At 41.0% G+C, this 23,313-nt stretch overlaps 1 protein-coding gene across 4 annotated transcripts in view; it reads left to right on the plus strand.

Annotated features, from left to right (window-relative positions):
• The first annotated feature begins 9,446 nt into the window (after positions 1–9,446).
• raph1a (Ras association (RalGDS/AF-6) and pleckstrin homology domains 1a) overlaps positions 9,447–23,313 on the plus strand; it is a 92,753-nt gene continuing 78,886 nt past the window's right edge. For 3 of the 4 annotated variants that reach the window (XM_050049423.1, XM_050049425.1, XM_050049424.1), the window contains exon 1: positions 9,447–9,763. The gene's annotated coding sequence lies outside the window, so the exon portion shown is untranslated. The remainder of the gene's footprint in view (positions 9,764–23,313) is intronic. The other variant, XM_050049426.1, reaches the window with a different exon arrangement.

A 23,313-nucleotide genomic window follows, 5' to 3' on the forward strand; every position in this document is an offset into this window, starting at 1 on the left:
AAAAGTGAAGTCACTCTGGGTTTCAAAGGGTTAAATAATCCTCCCAAAAGTTTCAAGCACTGTCACTTTAATTTTGTTCTGCTGTTGTTATTTATATCCTCTTACTGACACTAAAGTTTATGAAGCACTGCGATGCAAAGAGAAACCGTCTTTACTGACATGAACACAGAAATTATCAGCAGGGGTGTAAACATACACAGTGCAGGCAGTGCAGTTGGACCGGGGCCTGTGGGTGGAGGGGCCCATGTGCCACCTGGAAATACGTGTTCAAAGATGAACTCAGGTTAAAAAATCAAAAATGGTGCAATTTTCTATATATTTCCCTTAAAAAAGGCAAACCCATCTCCACCATGGTTTCTGTTTCCTATTCAACTGGTCAAATCAAAAGGTCTAAAGCATCTGGCATGCCCAGAATGTGCAGACACCGTCAGCCAGCACCTCTCTGCCTGCTCTCCAGTCAGCACCAGGCGTAGAAGCACCACATTTACACGTTATTTGAGGCGTTCTGAAGAAGCATACGATAAGTTTCCATCTGAACTCTCTCCATGTGTTTGATGTGGTGACTGTGGGAACAGATCTTATTCCAGGTCTCTGTGGAAACTGCTTCCAGTATAATCTATTTTTTAATCAGACTATGTATCCTAATTACAAAACTTTAGAGCTTCTTACTTAACTGTAAACTATAAACTGTATTTATTTGTGCATCTTAATTATCCTCGTTTAACCTTTACCTGCTCGGGAAGTTTTAAATTATGACTTTTCTCCGTTTGTATTTTCTTTGTTTCTTTAATTGACTGCATTTCATTGTAAATATGGGGTCGCCCCTCAGTGATGTCTCGGGTGTAAAAATGGTTAAATGAAAACAAATGAATTAATTATGATGTGATAATAAGTTGCTTCCAGTGGTCAGCGGGTGCTTTAAGTGAAGAAATGAAATTCCTGAGGTACAGGTGGATGTAATAAATTACAAGCTGGTTATAAGTTAATATAAGTGGTCGTTGTTTTCTTTCAGTAAAGTGAAAAAGAAAATTAAATCTCTCCAGAAACAACACAAAACACCATAAGATTAATTTATTTGTTTAATGGGACCTAACCTATATTACCAGTTTGCCAAAACTTTTGGACAATGATCGAGTAATGGACATTTACATTTCACGAATGTAATGTTTTCTCAAGAAACTTCAAATTACAGAAACTGACTGAAACTATAAAATGTTTTATATAATGTGTTGTGATCATTGTCAGAAAAAATTATGAATATTCATCAGTCTTATAACTATCAATCAATCAATCAATCAATCAATCAATCAATTTTATTTATAAAGCCCAATATCACAAATCACAATTTGCCTCACAGGGCTTTACAGCATACAACATCCCTCTGTCCTTATGACCCTCACAGCTGATAAGGAAAAACTCCCCAAAAAACCTTTATCCAGTGCTATAAGCAGATTACAACTCATTCTAGGCACAGACGTCACAGGAAGCGCTACCAAATTATCAGATACTTTTAGGATGTATTTTGACCAAACTACCTTTTTCCTGACGTACACATCTGATTCCAGACGAAGCGCATGAAAGCTCTCAAGTCATTCTGAAAGTCTGAGCAGTTTCATCACGTCACTGAGTCGAGTTTAAATTTAATCCTGAAGCGCCAATGTCATGTCTTCTTACCTGAGCACTGTGGAACCTTTCCATCACTTAAACACACCATCACCATCCACAGGACCCCCGCTTTCATCTTGTCCTCCTGATCAGCTGCGACTGACTATCAGTGCTTGAATGTTACGTGAGGCTTTTGTTCTTCTGCCCGCCACCCTCTCTGCAGAGGCCGGTGAACACACATATGGCATCTGAGTTCAGTATTACAGAGACGCTGAACCTTAAGAGAAATGTGTGACATCTATGTCAATCAGATAGGATCACTTCCTGTGTGAGGCTGTGAAACCATACCAGATATGATGTAACCACATTTGCAGGCACACAAACAAGACAGACGCATGTTTACAGATGAGCCTGCAAACACATGCACACACATATAAACACATACACACGTCTATATACATGTAGACATGCCAAAACTGTTGTACATATGTGCATGACAGTCATACAAATACAGTCGGACCCTGAACACAGTCACACCCGCACAGAGTTGGTGACGGGGATTACAGACCACAGTATCACCCACCTTTAGAGGAAAGAGAATTACAGCACTGAAACTCAAGTTTATCATTACAGTAAACTGTCAGCTGGAATCTGTGTTTATGTGTCCTGTGTTACTTTTAACAAGTTCTTCAGACAGAGTAAAATACTTCATTGTCATTATATATAAAATATTAAATATAATGAGGTTACAGGTGGCCCTCCATCAGTGCTTTTAAAACCAGATAAAACAAGACAACCAGCTAAACATGACACAAACACAGCTATAGACCCTTTTACTGTTAGTAAACAGTATGATGTATTTTAGTGGGCGGGGCTTAGCTGGACGCAAAACGATTCTCCACAGACATTAGCTGGCAAATTCTATTAGCATGTTTTAGACAGTGGAGGAAAATGATGTGAGTGGTGTGTTCAGAAATACTCATTCTGAGTGTCGGAGCGCGATCTGGCAGATGAGGCTGATGACTCTGTAAAGACTAGGTGGTGATGGGGAGGTGGAGGGTGAGGGTCAGATGTTCGGGCATTACATCAACAGTGAAGTATAACTGTCACAATGCCTCATCATAAAAGAATCACACTGAAGAGGTTGGCTGTCTTCCTCAGATCCCAAAATAGCCATAAACTTTGCTTCATTAACAAACACGCCATATTTATCACGGTGTCCCTCCAAAATTTAAATTTCTCATTTAGCCTTTCTCTTGATGTTGCCATGATAACTGTGTCGTCCATCAGCATTAAAACATGGAGCCATTTCAGAAATCCATCGTCTCCATATTGTTGTTTAATCTTTCTCATAAGCATGTCAACAAACATCACAAACAGGAAGCAGGATGTGGGGGATCCTTGCCTCACCCCGATGGAGGATGTTATTGAGGTGGAGCCCTGGATAATTGTTGTTACACTGCACGCTGACATCAAAGCTGATGCCACACCCCAAACTTTGTAAGATGTTAAACAGTGTTCCTCTTGAGACATAGTCATTCACTTTGGACAAGTCTATATAAGCACTGTGCAGCTGAACCTTTGTTTGACACAATATTCCATTATAAGCCTCTAAGAAGTGTCATGGTATGTTCAGTGCAGCCTCTTTTGGGTCGGGCCCTCGCCTGCTCCCAGGGTGGCTTACACCACGCCATCAACCTGTTGTTCAGTACACATTTATTTCGTGTCTGGTGAACTCAAAATGTTACTGTGTTGTACTAAACTAAAAGTTTCAAGTGGAAGCTGTTTCCAAAAAACATTTATGTTGAGTGGCCAAATTGAAGTTTACAGTGACGGGTTTGGGTCTTTGTATTTGGTGTTTCCGAATGCAGAAGAAATAATCACCTAAATATTAGTTCATACACAGGTGGTTACTCAATCCAGTCTCACTCTGAAGTCGTCAAAATCTGGCGCTTGGTCAGTGACTTTCTGCATCGGACACCAATGTAAAAAGCCGTCCTTTCACGTTGGCATGATACGTGGTTGGTCGCCCTTATTGTTTAATGGCACCCAGGGGCTCAGGAGTAAATGCGGCGGGTCAGAGTCCGAGTAGGGGAGGTGGCGCGAGTGGTGGATGGGTCAACCAACCAATGACTTTCACCCAGGAGGCCGGTGTTCACTTCCTGTAAGACTGTAAAGCCAAACCCTGTTCTTTTTTCCTAGACGTGACCACGTGTGTGTGTTGTTGAAGGAAAATAGACGTCAATTGGCGGTGTTGCTCTGATGTAGTGCTTTTATTATGGTATATGTGTGATGTTTCACTTTATAAACACTACTATAAGCATTGTTGTCCCCCATGTTGTTGTTTATTTGCACATTCAATATTCACTTTGCACTAAATATGTTCACTTTAATCCATTGCTCACTTCTTATCCACTGCTCATTATTATCATTATTATCATTATTATCATTATTATTTATTGCTGTTTCTTGTATTTTTTGTACTTTTTTCTGCATGCCTAGTTTTTTAAGTTTTTTTAAATATTGAAATCTTTAATTTGACTCTTTCCCCTTGACTGCTGTAACACTGGAATTTCTCAGTTGTGGGATCAATAAAGGTGTATCTTATCTTATCTTATCTTATCTTATCTTATCTTATCTTATCTTATGTTGATGAGTTAACAACTTAATCAGTACGTTGCGTCGTCTTCTGATGTCATATGATGACACCTGGAGATTTACAGTATTCAGGCTTCTTTCCGTCCCTTCGTACTTTTCTGACCATTCATTATTTAACTGAAATGCTATTGGTGGAAATATGTTCCTCTTTACGATGCAAAGTTTGTTCCCACGACCATTAATAATAATAATAATAATACATTTTATTTATAATGCCCTTTTCATCAAAAGATCTCAAAGTGCTACAAGTTAAAAACCAAGAAACATTAAAAAAAAAAAAGGAATGGAAGAGAAAAAACAAAACATTAACATCGGCTAATAATGGTTAACATGATTTCCTGCTCAGAACAGCTGTAAAGTGGAGTAAATAAAGTGATACACGCAGAGTTAAAAGTGCTGTGATCCTGTGTGTCAGGACTCACCATGAAAATAAGTTGATTCACAATTCAGTTCTTTTGCACTTTAAATATAAATAAGGTGCCAGGGTGCACAAAAGCCTCAAGATAGAGCTTGTTTATCAAAAAGTGTCGGAGGAGGATCCCCTGCCCCTCACAGAGGTCTGGACGAGGCCCGAATGTCCTCAAACCCTGGAAACACCCCGTGTAAACCCGACCTGTGTGGGGCCTCTGCAACTGGCCACCTGCCATTCTGTTAATGTGGCCTCCGGCAAAGCGAGTTAAGTGTCACTGCAGTACTGGGCACCACAGGTGATCCAAACTGGGTCAAAGACTGGGACACAGTACGTTTTTATTTTCAGTATGTATTTACTGTGATGATATAGGTTTAATTTAGTCCATAATATGATGGTGAACTCTCTTCCTGCTGGTGAAGGTTTTATAAGCAGAGTTGTCGAGGGTTTACCTGCCGCTGTGTCTCTGGTCCTGCGCCACAGATCACCTGACAGGCTGAGATAGTGATCTGTGCTGTGGGCTGGTGAGGTGAACAAGTTACAGATCGTGCAGATAAAATGACTTTTGTTTTTAAAGGACTGGGTGGAAAATTTTAATTCCTAATTCCGTCAAATATCTATTGTGAGCCAACAGGGGACGTCCCGCCTCGACCGAGTGCACCTCCAGATGAACGTCTGTCTGTGTGATGATGATGTAATGATGGAAAAATGTTTTTGTCTGAGTCTCTTTGTTCTGAAACCTCCAGGCGATGTAAAGCTGCGGTTGAGGTTTTAAATTTGAGTTATTTTCATAGAAATTCAGAGTGAAAAAGGTCAACACCTGTGGGGTTTGGGTGAAAATGACTATTGCCCACACCCACTCAGTGCAAGGCACATGCACACAGTAGTGGGGAGTTAGTGTGCGGTTTACAGCTGCAGCATGTGTCACCTCCTCTTCCTTCCTCTCTGCTGTGTGCCACATTGTTCTGCTGTGGGATACAACGTAAAACATTTCTTCATCGTCTGCTCAGATTAAAACGACAAGTCCTGAATCTTGACCCAGTGGTGGAAACTCACTGAGTACATTTACTCAAGTACTTTTGAGTTACTTGTACTTTACCTGGGTATATATCCTACATGTTGGAAGCACACACTGAACTTTTTACTCCACTGCATTTATCTGACAGCTTCAGTTACTCTGCAGATCAGTGAACAGACGTTTTGCAGGGGCATCCCCAAAACTTTTTACATGTACAAAGTGCACCTTGCTGGGAGGTTTCTCTCTGCCACCACCACAGGGTTTCTTGAGCTCGAGGCCTCAGTAGATGTGTTCACAGTAATGAGTATGTCTAGCTTAATACACACCTGACAGCTGCTACACATTCACTTTCTACATTTATTATTCATTCATAACAGACAACCACAAATAAACAATGTCACACTGTGCACACTTCAGAGATCTACAGAGTAACTAATCATCACAATCAACAAATCTTTACACAGAATTGAAAAATGAAAATAATGAACCAACAATCTACCAACAGAATTACAAGGTTTCATCCTGCAAAACATGAAAACAAGCGATGATTTTAAGGAATTCAAACACTAATAATTTTAGAATTTAACTGAGTTGTGTCACAGTTTTCACACAACATACGGTTTCATCTTCAGGCTCAGAGGAAGTGTTTTCAGGTCAAAAGGCTCGAGTCTGAGTGAAGTCACGAGTCGTTGGTGTTAACGTCCAAGTCTTCTTTTGTGTCAGGTCAAGTCTGAAGTTATTAATCATTCATTCATTCTCTCTTTATGTGGATAGGGACAGTGCACATTAATGAACATCAATCATACATCTCTGTAAACATGCCAGACTGTAGCAAAGCTGCTAATTTGCATCCGTAGTCCCTAATAAATAAATAAATAAATAAATAAATAAATAAATAAATAAATAGATAAAATACAAATAGAGGAGACAACACACACAAGACAATTCATTATACAAACAGAAGGATACCAGACCCAGACAGGATAAAACAAAACAATAGAAAATACTGTTCAGGTAGAATCAAGTCCAGTTAGTGGTCGCACTTTTGATTTGATTTGAGCCATTGTTTAAGATGTCCTTTAAAAGAAGAGCATGTGGGGCATTCCCTTATTGTGGAGGGAAGACTGTTCCAGATGTAGCAGACAACACATTTCTCCCAAACGTAGTGCGCCTGTGGAGAATCTCACAGTCTCCTCTAACACAGGTCCTGGTGCTCCTACCTCCCACAGTCCTTTTCCTAATAAAGTCATTCAGTGGCAGTGGAGCAAGACCATGGAGACTTTTATACACAAAGCAGGCAAATCTAAAGGTTTTTAATTCATGGAAACGTAAAAAATTATGATTTTCGAGGGTCTTGCAGATATGGAAGGAGAAGGGTTTTTTATCCAGAGTCTTTAGGGCTTTCTTGTAGAGAGATTCTATTGGTTTAAGTGCTGTTGTACATGCCAGAGACCAGCTCGTTAAGCAGCAGTCTATATGTGAGAGGATCATACAATGTAAAAACATCAAAGCTGCACTGGTAGTTAGAGGATTCCTGATCTGTCTGAAATCAGCCAGGTTGTATTTGATGTGTTTCTTGAATGAGAGTGTCGAGTCCAGGATGACCCCCAAGTACCTGAACTCGTTCACCAAAGCGAGCTCCTCCCCTCCCAGAAACACACCACATGTGACTTGAAGCTGACTCGAGTCCGAGTCACAAGACTGAAGTCCTCACCTCTGATTTACAGATTCTGATTCTGAGTCATCACACTGCTGTGAACACAGGCAGCCTCCGACCACCAGAGGGCACACTTTAGTTTAAAAAGCAGAGACAAAAAACTGCACGGCGCTGATTTAAGAAGTGTGTGTGTGTGTGTGTGTGTGTGTGTGTGTGTGTGTGTGTGTGTGTGTGTGTGTGTGTGTGTGTGTGTGTGTGTGAGAAAGAGAAAGAGAAAGAGAAAGAGAGAATTTTATTTTTTAACATAACAACAAGAAATAGCTTACAAATATAAATACGTGCTTCTAAATAATAAATAAAATATTTTTAAATGTTTATAAATATGGTATTTAATATAATAATAATAATAATGAAATTATAATAATGCATAATTATTATTAATTTATAATGATTCACAATTGTATTATTGTAATAAAATATTATTATAATTATCATTTATTATTCATAATCATAAATTATTATTCATTATTATCAATAATCTCTACTACTACTTATGATAATAATAGTGATAATAATAATAATAATAAATATGTAAAGTAATTAAAAGTAACAATAAACAATATATTATTATTATTATTGTCATTATTATTATTATTGTCATTGTTGTTGTTATCATTTTTATATACCAAATACCATACTCTACCATACTGTAAAAGAATAGAATTCAATGTAATGTAACGTAATGTAATAGAATAGAATAGAATAGAATGACGTCATCAGGACTGATTGGCTGAGGCTGATTCTGGGTTGGGCAGGACAGGAAACGAGGCACCGGGAACGCGCAGGGCATGGATACGCGCTCCCGCTGAGTTTTTGGGATCCGGTGGAGAGCTGAGGATGCGTCAAGTCACAACTCCCAACTACCGGAAGTCAGAGAGTACCAGCTTCACAATAAAAGACCAGCACAATTATAACTGATATTTCCAGATAACTTCTTGCCTTCCTTAGACTTTGTGTAATGTTCAACACATCTGGTATTTAATAATATTTAAAATATACATGTATTGATCATTTTAATAGAGGTCAGAGGTTTTCAACATGGAGGCTGTGACACCGTGTCAGAGAATGGAGAGAAAAGGGAAGCATGAAAAACTGTGTAATCATTAATACGTCTAATTAATCAGTCAATAAAATCAGTAAATTATAAACAAATATTGACGAGTTGAATATAAGAATGTGTTTAGTGACAGTGACAGTGTCCAACCTGGAGATATGAAAAAGAATGGAGATGTAGAGAAACAAAATAACATTAGGGACTGTTCTTTATTTATGAGGGGGGAGCAGGTGGTGCATTTTGGTTTAGGGGAGGGACATACACATTTAAATGGTTATGTTTAGTATTTATTTTACTACAGATTTTAAAAGAAAACATGCCTTCCAAACCTGCCTGTGAGTTTGGGAGGCAGGTTTTAAAATGTCTACATTTATCAGCCAGAAACTGTAAAAACAGAAATTATTGTTGGATTTTCACATTTCTGTCGCTCCTTGGACAGAGATAAAAGAGATATTACATCAAAATCACTTTATTAAAAAAACATTTAGGAGGCTTCATTTATGACACAAGATTCTTTCTTACAACTTCATTATTGCTCCGACATGTTCTCCCTGTGTCAGTGTGGGTTTCCTCCAGGTGCTCTGACATGTTCTCCCTGTGTCAGNGTGTGAATGGTTGTCTGTCTCTATGTGTCAGCCCTGTGATAGTCTGGTGACCTGTCCAGGGAAGGCTCCACCCCCACGCCCCCAACAGGATAAGTGGTTACACATAATGAAGTAATTAATGAATAATAACTCATTTATGGTCATGCATTATCCACCAGTCACTCAGGGAGGCCGAAGGACAAATATTATTATTATTATTATTATCATTACATCACAAACCCTAACCCTAAATAAAGAACAGTCCCTTAGAGTTTAATTTAGTAAATCAGAATGTAACCTAGCTACAATAAAAATGAATGTCAAAAAATAAACTTAATTTGGGCTTTATTTAAATACTTTACAGTGATAATGAGTGACTGTTTTGTTTGTAAGAAAAACATTATTTTAATTAATCTCTTTATTTTTGCAGATCGCAGTGAGGAGGCTTTATTGTGAAAGTCTGTCCCGGAAGTCGCCGTGTCTCCTGCCCGTATCCTGACGCTGGTGTTAGCGGTGTTGGGATTCAGAGTGGCAGCAGGGGAAATCAGGGAAATCTGGGATATCTGGGAAAGGGGAGTCGGTGAAAACCGGGACTAAACCGGGCCAAATCCCGCCGAAGCCTCGGCCGTGTCTCCGCGGGTCTCTGACCGGACTCTTCTCCTCCGTGTCCCCGGAGCTGCTGCGGCTTTTCTCCCAGCATTCACCCCGGATCCGCACAGTAAGTAGCCCCATTCCCCTTCACCTAACCGCATCTCTGTCCCTCCACACTCAGCCTGCTGTCTGCTCTCTGTCTGCTGCTTATTAATTATGATCTGAATAAAACTCATCAGCAGGTACAGATGCGTCATCCTGGACTTTTATTTTGGGACCGAACGGACAGCGGATCCGTTAATTAACATCCGCTGGAATAAAAGCCAATTAATCCCGTTAGTGGCTGCATGTGTCTGCAGAGAAAGGAGAAGGGGTGGAGGTGGAGGTGGTGGTGGAGGGGTGACAGAGAAAAAGGCTTTGATTCCCATCAGCCGGTGAAACGCATTCAGCACTGTCTGTATCTGCACACACGGAGCGGATCTGTGCTGCAGGCGCCGTTATTCGTTGTGCATGTGCGGTTTTTATCGGCGCTGTGCGGAGCGCCGCAGGGCCTGCAGAGCTCACAGTCCCGGCCTGGATGCGCAGGTCCGCCGGGGAGCAGCAGCCGGCTGACAGCGCCTCTCCTGCTGCAGCTCCGGAGGCCCGGCGTGCCGAGCTGACACCAGCAAGGCGTGGCATTCATATAGCATTACACAGCCGTGGGGCGTGTTCCCCCGCAGCTGCCTGCCACACTTGAACATGCACATGTATCAGGTGCATATGAAGACATGAATATGACCTCATCTCTGGTTGATTGTCTCTAATAAGCCTCCTGCTCAGGGTTGCCTCCAGTCCCATTTACCAGTCATTTAGAATTCAGCATCATCAGACATGCAGGCCTGCCATCTGTCTGTCTGTCTGTCTGCGGGTCCACCTGTCTCACCATCCTGCCCTCCTGCCACACACTCACTGTCTGACTCCTTATATCCTATGTCTGTGTCACATCAGGGTAGAAATACTGTCACCAACCTGCCGCACTGAATATCAGGCTCTGTGCCACTGTAGCATCTGATGTATCTGTGTGAAGGTCTTTAGATGGAAACATTCTGGTCTAAAGTTGTTCAACATGTTTATGTCAAAGTTAACATGAAGATGATTGTGGTGTAGGACTGTGACATATCATCTGGTTCACGATAACACCGGGTATTGTGATACTGGCAATATTTGGACTTGTTGACATACTGATGTCATACTGTTACCCACGGCAACACCAAGCACGGCTGAAAGCGAAATGATTAGCAATTCTTCGGTGGTTCCAAAAAGAGGAGCAGCTTCTGTGGCGTCCTGAATGTCTCAAATTAAAATGTCTGAAAAAGGGTTAAACGTCAGTGTTTGATACGTAAAGACACCCTGAATACGTATGTAAAAAGTATCGTGACCAAGGAAACTTCGACATGTGCAGGAGCCGGGGATCAAACCGCCAATCTTCTGATTAGTGGAAGACCTGCTGGACCTCCTTAGTCACAGCCACCCTGTGGTCAATGCAGTTTCCTTCTTCTCTACAATGTGATAGTGTTTTCTCATGCACAAGGCCGTGTATGAAAATTCCTTATCCAAAGCTGTGATTATAGACTTCCAGTTTAATGAACCCTGACCCTGAAGGTGTATTTATAGACCTGCTTCATGGAGTATTACCCGCTGTAGATCCCTCAGGTAAAAGGCCCAGTGCCAGGTCTGGGTATTGTTTAATAAATCCCAGTACCACGAAAGTTACACCAATGGAGTACTTTATCTAATACCTTTTATTTCTACTTCATTTAATGTGAATAGAAGTATTCAGTTGCATAAAATGATGCCATACATTGAACCATTTCGTGTCAGATACACTGCCCTTGAATTCATCTCACCACTGACTGTAGGAGCTGTAGCTGCTGCCGTAGTGGGTCAATCACACGTTGCATAAAAGTGAAGATTGCTGATTGACTTCAAGCAAAACTAAACAAGTAGTCACTTTGTTCTAGGTCCTGGTACAGATAGGTTCAAACGCAGGATCGTTTGGAGAGGTTTTGATACTACTTGGTACTGGGTTATTTCAGTCAGTGTTGAGTACAGATGCCGGCCCTACCTAGTGCACTCATACACAGGTGTTTTTCTTAGGGTTTTTCTTCCGTCAAAAAAATTCCTGGCATCCACAGAAGCACCTTTTTAAAAAAATATCTGTCCACATTAGGGTTGCCACGGTATGAGATTTCCACGGTACGATAATCATCTTAGAGAAAAAAAATCACAATTTCATGGTATCACAGAATTTATCTTCTCATCAGTCAGAATGATCCTTAAAGGAATGAAAACAGAAGGGACATTGTTGGTTGAACAAATGTTTTATTACCATAATTGAAACTTGAAACATTTTGTTCATGGAAGTCTGTGTAAAAAGTCTCCTCTTAATCAAGGAGAGACTCTCCGTCTTGTCTTGTAGCTAACAAATGTACACCGATGATAACCGTCAACTTTTATGTCACAGTATACCTTGAAACTGGTATATCGCTGCAACCCTACTTCAAGCAAAACCATATAAGTAGTCATTTTATTCTAGGTTTGGGTACGAAAAGGTCCAAACGCACGATCATTTGACTGGAGAAGTTTTGATACTACTTGGTACTGGGTTATGTCGGTCAGTATCGAGTACCAATAGTGACATACATACACAGGTATTTTTGAAAGTTGGGTTTTCCTTCGTTCTCACAAAAAGTCCTGGCGTCCTCACAAGCACTGTTTTAAAATAGTCTCTGTTGAAGTGAGAACATGAAAACACAATAGAGGATCTGTCAAGAGCCATGTCAAACCAACAAGCGGTGATGTCATCTTAAAGCCATGTTGGCCAATCACGCAAAGACAAAGAAGATGTTGGCCAATCAAAAGCCTGAAAACAGCTAGAGATGTAGGATGTTGGATTTTTTGCTGATATATAACAACTTACTTGGTCGATAACCAATACTGATGTATCCACTTATTTCCTCACCTAATTTTAGTGATCATCATCAAGTCTCTTCTGTAGTGGAATTAACATCATATTATACATATATACTCTTAATCATGACGGCCCACCAGCTGATGAAGACAGGAAATATTGTTCAGTGACTGTAATATTTATTCCTTGCGCTAAATAAGAAAAAGAATGTTGGTTGATCATTTTAAAGCTGATATCGGCCGATACAGATGACGTATCGATGATATCATGCATTCCTTAAAACAGCTTTTAATAGAAAGCTTTCTGACTGCGATGGCGCTTCGTAACTCGTTCTGACGCCTCTGTTTTTCATTACAGTGAGGAGGAAGAGTAACTGTACATTTGCAGTGTATTTAGAAAGTATGGAGACTCCATCACTGTTTTCATATTTTAAGTTTAAGTCTTTCGCTAAAATCACTGAAATATACATTCCCCCTCATCAATCTACCGTCAGTAACCCATGATGACAAAGCAAAAACAGAATTATAGAAATTTTTGCCAACCTTTTTGAAAAGGAAAAACTGAAATCAATAACTTTGTTGAAGGAGCTTTGGCAGCGATCACAGCCTGAAGTTTTCTTGGGTCTGACTCCACGAGCTCTGCACACCTGGATTTGGGGATTTTCCGCCATTATTCTCTGCTGATCCTCTGAAGTTCTTTCAGGTTGGACGGACACCGGCATCGTTCAGCCATTTTCAAGTCTCTCCACAGATATTCGATCAGGTTCAGGTCAGAGCTCTGCTGGGCCGCTCACGAACAGTTACAGTGTTGTACCTAAATCACTCCTGCACTGTGTTGGTGGTGTGATTTCAAACACTGGGATTTACCTGATGGAAGAAGTACTCAGATCTTTAGTGAGAGTAGCCTCGTGGCAGACAGGAAACATACTCGCCTGTTACAGTGGCGTAAAGAGTGGTGGTGTAAAGAGTTAATTTCAGACCCTGGTTGGTGCCAAAGAAGTGTTGAGATTTTATACCCAGAATTAACCCTGCCACATGGAAACATAGCAGTTGTCACTTTTGTTTGACACTTCTTGCCAAGTTGCTTGTTGCCTTTTTAGTACCTTTTCAAAAGAAACCAAACAAACTTGCTCAGGTTTCAAAGGTTTAAATGCTTGTAAAAGAAGTCTGAATGCAGCACAAGAAAACTGATGTGTCTACAGGTTTCAAAGAGTTGAAGGTCATTTGTGGGAACTTTTGCCATCTCCATCCTAAGTGGGCGTTGACCATGTTTCCCTGCCCTTTGTCCAAAGCAAACTGGAACAAGCTTCAACCTCACTGTCACTTTAAAAGGGAAACATGAGGACAGAAAGTAGATGGTTAATTCCTTTAGTGTTGCTAAGACATTTAATTTGTTCTACTCATGCATTGATATTACAACAGATCCCCACTGAACTACATTGTAAATTCAAGGGTGGTTTAAACTAAATTGAAATTATCCTTTAAATGTTTGAACCACTGTAAAATATTTGACTGTACATTTACAGTAATTAACTGGCTACTAGTTTTCACAATAAGTTAGTGCTGTATAGCCCTCTGAGGCAAATTGTGATTTGTGATATTTCACTTTATAAATAAAATTGTATTGAATTATATAAATACATGTAATGCAAAACAGCACTTTTTTTATGTACCCCATAAAAATGACAAAGAAATCTATCTGAATTAATTTTAACAGTAAATTGTGGTGAAATGACAGCTGTATACGGTGCCTACATATTACTGTGATTTAGCAGTATGCTTCTGTAAAATTACTATATTTACCTGCGTGAATCTCACAATAAAATTCTGAATTTGGTCAAATATCACGATAAGAGCCTGTGAGGTGATAAAAATGTAATTTATTGTGAAATATTACAGTTCCATATTGTAACTTCCTGGACATAATTCGCAGTGTAGTGATGGGGTATTCAGTCTGTAACCATCGGAGCTGATGTGTAGTCATTCAGACACAGACGTCTCTCCTCTGTAACACACTCGCGTGCAGTAAAGTGGGGCAGAATTCAACATCTCCCGGTGGTGTCGAGGGTTAACTGGAGTATAAAAATCCCTCCTGGCCTACTTCAGCTGAAGGCTGCTGCGACTGTCAGCTTCACATGTGAGACCTGCAGGATCCTGGTTCAGTATCCCTCACTGTTGGATCGGGCTCATTTCACTGTCGTTACTGCACTTCCCAATGATCCGTCTCTAACTGAAGCAGTGTGGTATTACCTGTGAATTTTTTTGTTGAGTGAGGTTTTGTAGATTTTTGTCTGTGTGTTAATGCTGTTTGAGCAGCTGGTTGTTATTAATATGGAGGTGAATCAGCCGGAGAGTCCTGATACAATGAAGAACTGATTTATGAAGATGCTGATTCAGGGGGATTATAATTTTGGGATTCGATTGTTTTTTGCAATGTCTGGTAACTTTTGGCTCCATGAGGCACTGAAGGTGGCGATGCTGGTCTGTCCTCTTTGTTAGATATCGTGACTACTAGACAGATTGTCTTCTGATTTGCTGCGGGTATTTTCAGCCCCCTCAGGATGATGGTTTTGATAATCCCAGATCTTTTCTCAAACACCACAGTCAGGTCCGAATTTCTGCTGATCAACACTTTTGTCCAAAACATGTTACCTCAAAGCTGCTTGATTTTTTTGTGGATGTTTATTTGATGTGCCCAAATTCCATGGGCACATGGAATGATGCGTACTGTTCTGCACAAACAGGAAATTATATAAGATTTGAGTCAATTAGCGTCAGTCAAACTGTGACTGTGGAATGTGACTGAAAATTAAACTTCAGAAACAAACACAATGGGTTTTTTTTTTTAACAAGTTTGTTTTCTGAGATTTTCCTACAGCTGTTTTTTCACCAGCTACATTTTGTGTGAATGTTTTGCAGCTGTGAGCAGCTTCTCCATTTCCTTTTTGGCATGTAGGGACATAATGTAGCCTTCTTCAACTTCACACTTAAAACTCAAGTCTTTATTAGTGTGAATACTTATGAAGCATACTTCTTGTCAAGTTTGTACCATGAGCATACCGCATGAAAACTTGATACGAGTAGTTGTGAAGGCTGCAAGTCAAAGAAAAAAAATCCACTTTTACTCTGGAAATATCATCAAAAAGAAAGGGGGCAGATTGCCATGAACTCAGTGAGCACATTTGTACTTCTCTGAGGATCATTTCAACTTTACCACAGAGCAAGATGTCCCCTTTGCACCCACAATATTAGCAACGTACTCCATCCATCCATCCATCCATCCATCCATCCATCTTCAATGGCTTATCCGAAGCCAGGTCACGGGAACAACAGGCTAACCAAAGCACCCCAGACGTCCCTCTCCCCAGCAACACTTTCCAGCTCCTCCTGGAGGACCCCAAGACGTTCCCAGGCCAGATGAGATATATAATCCCTCCAGCTTGTTCTGGGTCTGCCCCGGGGCCTCCTACCAGTTGGACCTGCCTGGAACACCTCTAACTACCTAGCGACATACAGTCAAAGTAATATGGATGTAATAAGTTTGGATAACAGCGTAGGGGTCATCAGATAAGGACTTCAAAATGAAACATCAGCATCGGCCCGGAATGAAAAGTTCTGCCCGTATGAAAAGCCAATAAGATAATGCTATAATTACGAGGCCTTGCAGGTCCAGTGTGAAGGATTTAGGGAGATACATTGGCAGAACTAATACAGAGTAAGGATGCATGATGTTGGATTTTTTTTTGCTGATATCCAATATGCTGATATGTATCAAATTATTTCGCAGATAAGTGATACAGATATCGATACGTCCACTTTTATCCCCCACCTAATTTCAGTGATCATCAAGATCTTTTCTGTAGTGGAATTAACATCATATTATACATACATACTCTTATGGTGACGGCCCACCAGCAGATGGAGACAGGAAATATAATAATGTTCAGTGTATGTAATATTCAATCATTGTGCTAAGTATGAAAAACCATGTCGGCCGATTCTGATAGTTCACTTTCAAGGGGATATTGGATACCAATGACGTGCTGAAACTATCGTTCGTCACTAAAAACAGCTATCACCAGAAAGCTCTCTGACTGCGATGGCGCTACGATACTTCTGTTCTTCAGTTCAGGAGGAGGAAGAGTTGCTGTACATTTACAGTGTATTTAGAAAGTATCGAGACCCCTTCACTGTGTACGTAGTTTATAATCACCTGAAAATAAGTGTAGTTGTGTTTTTGTTACCTCAGTCTTGCGGGAAACAAACACCGGCCTCTCGGGTGAAAGTCAGCGGTGTTGGACCCATCCACCACCACTCCCGCCCACCCTACTTGGTCTTCCACCGCCTTAACTTCCCGCTGCGTTTCCCACTGACGCTGACCAGCTGCGTATCATGCCATCATGAAAGGACAGCTTTTTCGTCAAGGTCTGATGCCAGAAGTCACTGACCAAGCACCAGATTTCAACAACTTTGGAGTGAGACCAGGTTGAACTTTGTTTTGGTCTCACTCCTTCTGGACTTAAGCTCTCTGTTTACTTTCCTCACTTCCATTTCTCTTCTCATGCGCCAAGCTGAACTGACAATCAATCATTCATTTGCCGATGTGCTCCGCTGCGCCGACACTGATTCAACATGCTGAATCTGTGGAAAAAAAGGTCAGCTATCGCCAACAAGCGCCAATGGTGAGGGACACACCGCATCGACGAGGATGGCACCATTGGCCCCACGGCCATCCTCAGCTTGGTGTTTTGGGGCCTAAAGTCAATGTGGTTTTCTTATTTTGCCCAGTCAGTGTTCCATTTTGAAAAGCACTGTATTTTTTGTCTCCATCTGGCAGTAAGCCATCAGGATAACAGATGGAAAATAATCTGTGCATATCCCGGCATCAGCAATCAGCTGAAATGTTCTGGAAAATATCAGCATATTGGCAGAAAGTTTAAGATCCTGCATCCTGACTTCAGAGTCTTCCTCAGGAACACTTAAATACTCAAGTGTTGTGGGAACTGTACATCTGTGTCTCCAGGCTCCAGAGAGACATACATGTGGGTCGTGTGTACTTCCTCTGGCAGCTCCGCCGTCATCTTGTAAACATCAGAGTCAGTGTGCTGGTTACATCTGTATCAGCTGCTCTGCTGCAGTTTGTCTCAATACGCTCACTGGTGAGTGCGAGAGGTCAGACCGGGTCACCATCTGATGTTGTTGTTTTCTTCTTCTTCTGTCTGTCTGTGTCTCTCTCTCGCCAAGTGTATGGAAAAGTCATCCTTTCTTCTCTCAGGAAATTCCTCCTGGTCCCAGGAGACAGACAGACGGACAGACACACAGACACACAGACAGAGGATGTGATGGAGCAACAGAGCAGAGCTGCTACAGAGGGACGCTCCAGGCCTCTTATCTTATTTAGTCTTTTATTTTGTCGTGAGCGTTACTCTATCACAGATGTGGAAACTGTTTTGACACATTTTGTCCTTGGTGTAGAAGAAGAAGATATTGTCATGATACTTAAAGGAACAGTGCAAGATTTCACAACAGTAAACACAAATTCAACCAATCCCCAGGAAGTCTGTGTAAACTTGCAATTATGTCCAATTACTGCAGCTTTTCTGCAAATTTGACCAATCATAGTAGTTTCCTGTGAGACTTACCAATCATAGCAGTCCCTGCCATAACGTCACCAAGCTCACTTCCTTGTTTCTGGTTGAGAAGATGCAGACATGCGCAACATGAACGTCTCACAGTTACCAACAGAAATTACCGTTAAAGACCATACGAGGTAATTCCTTCATTAAGTGCATGAAAGCGAGGGAACACTTTTCTACCACAAAACACAATCTGGCGAGGCAAATCACCCTGACAGAAGTGATTACATCAACATCTGTTGCACGTGAAAGAATCACAGTGAGTTTGATTAAATGTAATATAACAAGTTGCCTTCAATTTTTAATGAATTTTACAAAAAAAGCCACAATTATTTCTGCTATTTCATAGCAGAAAAACACAAAAAAACATGGCAACAAGCATCATATTTTTAGAAAAGCTGCTGTGAAATCAGACATTTCAGACCACAGTGGTCCTAATAAAAGAAAAAGCCCACAAAATCCTGAAGGGACGGACGCAAACTATCGCAATATTATTCTGTGTCGATTTTCTTTCCCCACCTTTGTAGGTTGACAGGTGAAATTAGTCATATTTCACAAGTTCATTATCTTAAGTTGGATTTAAACCAGGGGCCTAAATGTGGACTGAATATCTGTATCCTGTAGTAGAGTGTCCTGAGCTGTAGTGTGCAGACTGTAGTGAGTAGTGAGTAGTGAGCAGTGTGTGTAGTGTGTGCAGTGTGTGTAGTGTAATGCAGCACTCCTGTGTAGTGGTTCTGTATCGCAGTGTGTTTTGCTGTGTCAGTGCTGAACCTGCAGAGACACTCACACATTAAACAGCATCAGGAAGCAGGAAACTGGAGATGGGGTGTGTGTGTGTGTGTGTGTGTGTGTGTGTGTGTGTGTGTGTGTGTGTTCATTCATGGCTGTCTGTTGGAAGGTTGACCAGTTTGTCTGGTCGGCACTTATCTACTTATTTCAATACCATCATGGCTGCAAGGCATTCTGGGTAGATGATATTTGAACTGGCCTGATGAAGAGTGGCTGCTGTGGCTTCAACATCCTCCATGTTTAACATCATGCTAACTGGCTAACCTGAAAGCTACATACTTACTTACTCTAGTTGGGGTCTTTGCATTCCTTTAGGAACATATCGACCACTGATGAACAGTTTCCGCCCTCAGTGGGATTTATTTCTTTTCATCAGTGTTTTCTTGTTGGTCGCTTTACCTGCTTCCACCTCTCACTGCACGGATGTAGGGATGGGTTTTGAGAGTAGGGTTGACGCTGGACAAGGACAGGGATTCGGTAGTGGTAGGGAAAAAATCGATACAGCACAGTATCCCAATATTTTTGTGTGGCAATATATCGTCACACAGTGCCAAGCATCAATTTTTCTTTTTCAGTCCACTAGATACATTTAGCTGCTGCAAAAAATGACTGGAGTGAGATGAACTGACTTTATCTCATTAGATAAACAGAATTTGACAAAGTTTTCAAATGGGGACAAATTTTACAGTTGAGAAAAGTTAATAAATCGCAATATTTCATCACAATACTCAGCATGTCACAACATCTAAAATCCCAATAATATTGTATCGGGGTGCTGCAGGGTGCTGCAGGGTGCTGCGTACCGGACAGCTGCCCCATAAGTGTAGGCTGGCTGTTTAGTTTAGGAGGCGCTTGCTTCAACGTGCTGCAGAGTTTTCTATAGGTGGAACATTTTAAATCGGCGTTATTGCAGCCGAGCATGTTTTGGAAAATGTGGAAAGCCAAAATCATGATCATGATTAAAACTGGATTGTGCTAGGGCTGTCAACGAATATTCTAAATTCGAATTTAAATTTGAATTTGAAACAAAAAATGGACCTTCGAATGTGAAGATTGATATTCAGTTGTGGAGAAAAAAAAACCACCAACGCAGCTGTCCTCTTTGCGAGTGGGCGTTGCCCTGGGCGGCTGCACTGAACGCACTGCATGGGCCACACCGCCCGTGGAAGTGCTGCGAAGCGCAGCGCACCGAAATTCTCGCGCAAGCCGGAGCACTTCTGTTCACATCAGACGCACATTTCTCCGCACCGGTCGACAAGCGATTCTGCTCCCAGCTGTTGTTTTTCCATCATGGGTAACTGCTTGACACATTCGCTCGCGGCTCACGCAGAAAATAGACCAGACGCTGAAATGATCGCTGCAGGGCCGGCGGCGGAGCTGCGCGGCGCGGCCGGTGTGGATGACACAATCGGTTAACATGGGCGCCGAAAGGAAACTGGCTTCGCTTCTCGCCACTTCGAGGCTATTCGCAGCGCTTCCGCGGGCGGTGTGGCCTGACAGGTCAGAGGGCGGGGGGCGAGCAAGAGGTCCACGGTAATTTATAACGTAGTGTTATAGATAATTGTTTTATGTGTTTTAATGTGTAGGTATGTAAATGTTTGCAAAGATGTTTATGTTGAAATAAAAATACCTACAAGTAGTTAAGTTTCCTTGTATTAATACATATACAAGTATGTTTCCTTGTATTAGTTTGCCCTCTTGTGGACATAATGCGGAAAAAAAAAAATTCGAATGGTTCGAACCTATGAGTTATTTTTAGAAGGAATATTCGAACGTCATTTTTGAGCAATTTTGACAGCCCTAGATTGTACCACCCTACTCAATACTGCCCGTTGTGTTTGCATGACCGTTTGTTTACAGAAGAATTTCGGCATCATTTTAGCCGACAAGACGCCAGAATATTCAGCAGGGTTTTCCTGATCATTATAAGAACCAGGGCACAGCAGTTCTCCCTTTTTGTTTTCCTCTGCATCTCGCCTGCTTGTGTGGATCCAAAGAAAAACCAAACAACACCTCAGAGATGACACAGTGTAGCTCAACGATAGCCTGCAGCTGCACTTTCGGGAACAGAAGAGGCTCAGACCTGATAAACGTTAGGTTTCCAACACCAGACATTGAGCCAAAAAGCCCATCATTTGTAATTTTCCTCCGACAGACTGTTCATCAGGGGTGGGTGATATGGAGCTAAAATAATAATATCATGATATTTCAGTGTATTTTTGCGCTAACAATATTCTTGATGATATACCGAATTATTTAAAAAATATTTAATTTAATTGTAAAACACAGCATTGCAACAAAGCTTGTGGAACACTGGGTTCTTGAACAGAGTTTTGGAGCCTCAGGGCGACACAGATAACCACAGCGATGACCCAGCTGACCAGCCGAGGTAGATTAACAGCCGTGTTCACATGTAGAGTAATAAACTGGCCTAGTTTCAGTTGGGTTGAGATTAAATATTGGATTAGAGGTGAAAGAAAAGCTCGTAAAGAAGCAAATCTGAGGTGTTTCCAATTTTTGTTTATGGAGTCACAATCCAACAGAAAAACTGAACACTGTGATATAAAAATCAACATGATTAAATCTGTCTGTGCACAATAATGAGGCACAAAGGTTTTAAATGCTGAAGTAAAAAGAAGGAGATGAAAATCAGTAAATAAGTGTTTCACGTTGTTTAAAGACATTTAAGGACATTTTAAGGTTAAACACACAGACGGCCTTTGCTTCATGTGTTTGGCACTAAGAGCTGAATCTGTATCTGGTATCCTGTTATATCTCATATCAATGCTGATCTGAGTGTGTGTGTGTGTGTGTGTGTGTGTGTGTGTGTGTGTGTGTGTGTGTGAGCAAGCGAGCGCTCTGATAACATTTTCTGCTGTTTGTTGTTGAAACAGGCGACTGCCAGCTGAATGCAATGACTCAGCCTGCGTCTCTCTCTCACACACACACACACACACACACACACACACACACACACACACACACACACACACAGGGGTAGTATTAATGGAGTATCCAGATGAGGTAACCATACTCCAGTTTCCTGTGTCTCCCCTCAGTGAGCGGCTCTGTAAACACAATGGACTCACTGACAAACAGCAGCTCAGTTAACGGACTCGACGTGTTGACTTCATAATATTTTAACATGTTCGTACATTTTAACGTTAAACTGGATCTCACTGGTTCTGTGATGCTATTTATATGCTGGGAAACCCTGACAAACCCTGCAGGGGTCAGAGGTCAGGAGGCCGTTTCGAAAGCTGAGATCGGTCTTAAGGACATTCCTCTCATAGTCTCAGTGATGTGGTCACAGAACAAGGAATTCTGGGAAAATAAAGTAGGTGTAAGGTGTCACTGGCTGGCGCTGTCGTCACTGACAAATTCAGTCAGCTGTTTGTACAAACTCAAAACACAAAAAGAGTTTAGGTCACTCAAACAGACTGGAAGACTTTCTGTAGACCATTTTTTATTTACCAATTTAGCTGATACCAATGTTTTTGTTGTTGTTTATAATGATCTTCTTGTTGTTTATTCCCCCTTCGTGCCAGGGAAACAAAGATATCTTAATCACAAAAAAATAAATGAAATGTATTATTGTTATTCAGTCCTTTATTAAATTATTTTTTGAAAATAACCTTCTTTCACATTAAAGTCATCTTTAAAAGAACTGCTTCAGAAACATTTTTACTATTTATAATACATAGTAATAATATCTATTTTATTTAGTCTGTGGAAACATCAACAAATTTCTCTTTCAAACAGCACATTTAAACATTTAAGGTCTAAATCTAATAAGGCCTAGCTGCTAGGCTAATTTATACAATGTAAAATGCCATAGACTTGTGCTAATAACGTTAGCATGTTGTATTTGTGGGCAAAATGTGTCCAGATAAAGACAAGTGTTTGTCTGTGAATGCTGCGAGTTATAGTGAAGCTGATTTGTGTTTGAGACTGTCTCTATTAAGCCATGTTTAATGTGTGTTTAATGTGTGTTTAATGTGTGTTTAATGTGTGTTTACTGTGTGTTTTGAATCAACTAAACTTTATAGCACTTCACAGAAAGTCCACCGCCGACTAGTGTTTTGGAGGTGTAACTTCAGGGGATGACTCTGCATAGAGCTGATGCACAAGTATAAATCCATCTTTACGCTTTCCATGTAGGCGCGTGGAAGGGCAGAGAGGCCCCAAAGCAGAGTCATACCACCCAAATATAATACTGCAAATGGAAATAAAGTTATCTTTGACCAAGGTGGTCCTTACTGAAATGCACTGAGATTAAATACTCAGTCTGAGTCCATTCAGT

The sequence above is a fragment of the Epinephelus moara genome, chromosome 7 (assembly GCF_006386435.1).
Source record: "Epinephelus moara isolate mb chromosome 7, YSFRI_EMoa_1.0, whole genome shotgun sequence".
Lineage (NCBI taxonomy): Eukaryota > Metazoa > Chordata > Actinopteri > Perciformes > Serranidae > Epinephelus > Epinephelus moara.